The following is a 5,871-nucleotide window of genomic DNA, read 5'->3' as shown; positions in this document are numbered from 1 at the left end:
CAAAGGAAATAATCTACACAAAGGAAATCTTTAAAGTGATATTTTAAGAGTTAAATATCTATTTTAAATGTTAATATCAATAATATTTAAAGTTTAGATTTTAAAAATAATACAAATGCTTAAATATATCCAACATCTTTTTTTTAACTTATTTTGAAAGAGAGAGAGGTAGAGAGTGCACGCATGCCCAGGAACACAAGCGGGGGAGTGGCAGAGGGAAAGGAAGAGAGAATCCCAAGCAAGCTCCATACTATTAGCAGGGAGCCCAGTGTGGGACTCAAACTCATGAACCATGAGATCATGACTTGAGCAGAAATCAAGTCTGTCCCTTAACCAACAGCGCCACCCAGGTGCCCCCCAATGTCTGTTTTGGATTAAATAACATAAAGAGTAATATAGACTGTAAAAGTTATGAAATAAAATAAAAGAGAATATTAGAATGTGCTGAAGTATGTGGGCAATGATTTATCAGAGAGGTGAAATCTAAGAATGAACATCAAAAGATTTGCAAATATTCCAGTTATCTATTGCTGGGTAGCAAGCCAACTTCAGAACACATAAATCATTTCTATTGCTCATGATTCTGCAATTTTAACATGGCTCAAGGAGACAGGTTTATCTTTGGAGTATCAGTGTGGGAAGGCCCACTGGGACTGGAAAATCAACCTCCATAGTAGTTTAATCACAATGCTGGCAAGTTGGCACTCACTGTCAGCTGGGATCTCAGCTAGGATACTAACCAGCAGTTTGGTTCCTCCACTCATGGGACTACACACGAGGTTGTTTGGGCTTCTACACAGTATGTTGACTTCAGAATATATGATCTTTTTTCATGGTGGCTCAGGAATTCAAGTTTAAGTATCTTAAGTATCCTGGTCCCTTAAGGCTGATCTAGAAATTGGTGTGCCATCATTTCTGCCATATTCTATTGATCCAGCCACAGAACCCATATCCAATCCAAAGGGTAGAAATAAATCCCCACCTCTCAACAGGAGTAGCAAGGAGTTTGTAGCTAGCTATTATCCATCACAGAAAAATACAGATAGACAAGGTGTAGTGCAAAATCTATTCAAGGACGGGCACAGAAGGTGATTGCCCTAATTAATAATAATGGCAAAAACTGAGATCCACTGAACAATTAATATGTGCCAGTCACAGTAAAATTTGCTTTGTAGGAATTATACAAGTTATTACTCACAAAAATCTTATGAATTATCATACTCATTTTACAGATAGAGAAACTCAGCCTAGAGAGAAAGATGAGCTTATCCAGTGCCACAGATCTGGTAAGGAGCATAAGCACTGTTTGAAATCAAAGTCTGATTTAGAATTTTGCTGAGTTAGCTACTACAACACACTACCAATTGGTTAAAACAGAACAAAAGTTTGAAATCTTTTGTGAGACAGGCAAATATTTTTATCTATCAATTATGCACTTATATTGAAATCATGTATTTGTCAGAATAACTCTTTTCTAAATGTAGAAATAGCCTCTGATAATTTCCTTTTTCACTATGAAGAATCTTACTGATTTTGAATGCCCAGTTCATGAAATTGTAAATATACATTTATAACCAGCATTGCCATCTCAATAATTCTATTATAAATCCACATTTTAATTTCATATTTGAATTAAACAATGGACTGTTAAGCTCAACTAGAGCTAGATTTAACATTGGTTGTACATGTAGCTCTAGCTCTGTCTGATTACAAACTACACATGACACAGAAGAAATAATTGTCTTCTAACTCTTCCTCATTGATAATTTGACAAATCCGGTAACTTCCATAAAAATAGTACATTTTCATAGGGTTTTTCAACTTAATTATGGGTAAGTATAAAAACATAAATAAAAAGAGGAATAAGAAAATATTATTAAAATACATTTTACTGTGTTTGAATTATATATTTTTAACATAATAAGCATTCTTTAATTTTTGATCAAATACGACATAGAAGTTAAAAATATTTCTACTGATGATCACAACTAACCTTTTTGTTGTGTCAACCATTCTGGCTTATCTGAGGAACCCTAAGAAATTTAATCTGCAAAGGATTTATGCCATTTTAGACTAAGGTCTGTATTCTATTGAATTTGCTAATACTAAAGCACCCTCTGATTCAGTTTAGAGGACAGTAATATTTTTATGGGAAATTCATACAGCATGGTTCTTAGCCTCACTATGTACTTAATATGCCTGGTGATATTAATATTTTGTAATAAAGAGGCATTTCTAACACTGAGCAAAATCATATTATCCAGCTAATCCTCAGAACATTAATCGGAACCATCTTGCTAAGAAGTATGATCTTTCTATTTCTACAAGAAAAAACAGAGAATTTAAGCTATTGAACAAAGATGGTGACTAATAGCTGTTCTTTTCTTAGGGCAACAAATGAACTATTCCAAGGGTTAGGAAAAGGAACCTTCAGGATGGTTTCAGGACCAAGTTTTATAAGGCAAAATTGAGACTCTATGTAGAGCCACCTTCAGGTGGCTGAAGTTGAAGCATTCATACAAACTCCATCTTGAGGGCTCACTGCCCAAGTGAGAACCTGGAAGTTACTAGTGATTTGGGAAGAATATTTTGACCAGCAGTCATTCTAACATATAGCCTTTGGCAAAAATGGGCTCCTTTCCATTTACTTCCTTTTCTTAAAGACCCAATATTTGAACTGAAATCAAAATAAGAAAAGAAGCTCTCGTCCTATGAAACCTACAGGCTCTAACACAAAGCAGCTATCTGGGCAGCTATCACTGCAGTGGCCTTGCTGAGACTGATAGGGGCCACGATACAGACCACAGCACAAAGTCACACCTCAAGTGAGAATAGGGACTTAGCCCTATGCCAGGCTAGAAAGTCCTTAGAAGAATTATAATAATGCCTATACAAATATGAACACAGATGCAGCACTGTTGCAGCTTCATAAACCTTGACCACAGTGGAACCTTTGCACTTGCTGTGTCAGTTAGTTCAATATGAGAGGAAAGTAGTGTAATTAGCAGTAGGAACCTCTCTATTGTTGTTGGGTATTCCCCCACCTCCCCAAATCACAAAGAATATGGAGTCATCTTGGACAACCTACATTCTTCCAAATTCTTCTGTAAACCATTTACTGCTAAAGGGGAGCTAGTCTAACTGCAACTCAGATGACTTAGAAAGGGAAACAAAAGCCAGGCTGCAACCAGGAGCTGATAAACAAGATCACAAAAGAGAAACCAAATGATAACAAAACATATGGATGCTCATGCAAAGCAATGCATAGGAACAATAAATCAACCAGCCTTTTATGGAGTACTAGAAGGTATAGATGCTTTGGATTTAACCATTCATTCATTCATTCATTCACAATGCAAAAGCCATGGTGTGTCCTGAATTACACATGCATGACCTTTAGCTTTCATAAGTGAAAAAAACAAGTAAAGGAACTCTTGTCCCAGACAATGTTTGTATATTGTTGTCTGCTTAAGTTCATGTTGATCTCAGAGACTCCAGGGGAGAAAGCAGAGAAATGGAAGAAGGATAAATAACATCTGAGAAGGTCTTTTTCCTTGCGGAAGATGAGGATCCAAAGGCACTGGAGCAAAGGGGATGTGACCCTGAGTCGAAAACAAGAAGACATTATAGAGGTGGACTTTCCTATTTTTTTTCTTTTTTCCCATCTGATAAACCTAAATTTCCAACTCTTTTACCTCTTTTGATCCTCCACAGAGCTTACCACAGTGCCACAGCCATACAGGTACAGGACTTGCAATACACACTAAGATGTGTAGGGCATTCAGTTTCATAAGAAGTCACCATTTTGTAGGTTTCAACTAAAAAAAAACACTATGTTTTAACCCTATGTTTCTTATGTCATATCTTATACTTTTATTTTATGGAGAAAAGTTCTCTTCCCCAATGCTTTCTGGTTTTATGACTTAATGCAACCCATTCCCTTTGCTAAACATAGCAGCTTCCTCTCAAGTTGAAAACACATCTCTAATGGCAATGGAATATATCCTCCCAAAGCCCTTTAAATAGTAAAAAAGAGGAGGGGGGAATCCTTCTGCCATGCTCTTGAGGAAATTGTAAATTTTTTAAAAAGTTTAGAGGAAAGTACAGCATTTATTTGGTGAACTTTGGAAAGTCTCCATTATCTGCTCTGTTTTAAGATTGAAAGAATGCTTCATCTAAAGTTCCATTATGATTAGAATTTGCCTGCCTGAAAGCACTAAAGTTTCTCTGGACTCAGCGTCCTTGTATACCAAATAGGAACAGATTGCAGGGCTGATTACAAATCCTGTATCTGAAGGACAGAGGATAATGGAACATGGTAATCATTCAATAGATTACTGTGGATGTCTTTATTTTATTTTGTATTACTTAATCACAATTTTATCAGGAAAATGGAAGAAACATAATTTTCCTACCTGCAGCTCTGTGTCTGTTCTACTCAATGATTTTGCATGTATGTGTTTGTATGTGTGTAACAGGTCCCTCCACCGTAATGAATACCACCCACCATGCCCATACACACCTCTTTTCAAAAATTAGTATTCGAAGAACAGTAGATTCATTCAACAAGAACAACAGCTCACACTCCACATAAATAGAGGAGTAAAGGACTCAGAGGAAAAGAGAAGGGATGACAATCTATCTACCATGAGTAATAAAACTTCTTATGTTAAAAAAACCAAAATACAACATCTACTATGTCATGTTATCAGAAAGATCTAATTATATCATTTTTGTCAATGAATGTATCTCTCATCTCTGTGGAAAAAATATCCACATTTTTATATAAAATTAAGCATTAGTAAAGCACACTAAATATACTGCTATTGGTATTAGTCAAGATCCCTGGCCTTGGATCCTTTAAACTACTGGGAAAAAAAAATGTTTTTGAGTAATATTCAAGTACTTTCCCAGAAGTCTGCCAAAAGGTTTTGTATCAAATTCTTCCAATTAAGTAACTGAGATTTTTGTCTTAACTTTGCTGCTTTATTATCATTGGCCAGGCTATAAATCTGACTAAATTTATAGTATCAAATAGAATCATTTATTTCATTTTGGGAAAAGCACCTGAAAAAATTATATGGTTCTATTTTTTAAATGCTTCCACTTATTGATTTACCATATATTTGCTTTGATTTACTCTATATTTGCTTTCCATGTGTTTGTAGAAAATATTTTTTATTATGTATATGGTTTTCTGACAAAGTTCACTATCATTTTTCTTTCAATTTAGATAGGTTGTATGATTTTTATTCCCCCATTAAGTAGACTAGTGTCCTCCCACTCAGATATCCATGATTTATTACTGACTGAAGCAGCTTAGCTTAGTACATTCACAAGCTGGTTCTCTTTAATACCCTATTGTGCATGCCATCTGGGCCTGCTGTTTTCAGTGCATCCCAGTTTTTCAAATATCCCCTCACCTTTTTTGCTTTTTTAAAGATATGCTACTATTTTGGTAAGTTCTATATTAAACTCTGATTTTTATTTTTCTATTTTCCTTTTATAATATATAAAGTATAAAATAATAACTGAGCCGAAATCAATGTCCTAGACATTTTCAAGAGTACCTCGTTTCATTGGTCCATATTTTGGGGGACTATTTTATTCCCCTCCATGGAACTTTGATGAAGTATATGAAAGTTGCCTTTCTACTTTTATTCTCTAACACAATTTGAAATAACAAATACATGGTAATTCCTATATTTTATGTGTAACACAAACTACTTTTTGTTTATTGACTAAGGGACACAGTATTCAGCTCTCTTTTTTTTAAATTTATTTGTTTATTCTGAGAGAGAGAGAGAGAGAGTAGGGGAGGGGCAGAGAGAGAGAGAGAGAGAGAGAGGGACGGAGAGAGAGAGAGAGAGA

This window comes from Panthera uncia (assembly GCF_023721935.1).
Source record: "Panthera uncia isolate 11264 chromosome D3 unlocalized genomic scaffold, Puncia_PCG_1.0 HiC_scaffold_8, whole genome shotgun sequence".
Lineage (NCBI taxonomy): Eukaryota > Metazoa > Chordata > Mammalia > Carnivora > Felidae > Panthera > Panthera uncia.
The sequence above is the reverse complement of the archived record's forward strand: the minus strand, read 5'-3'. Positions refer to the sequence as shown.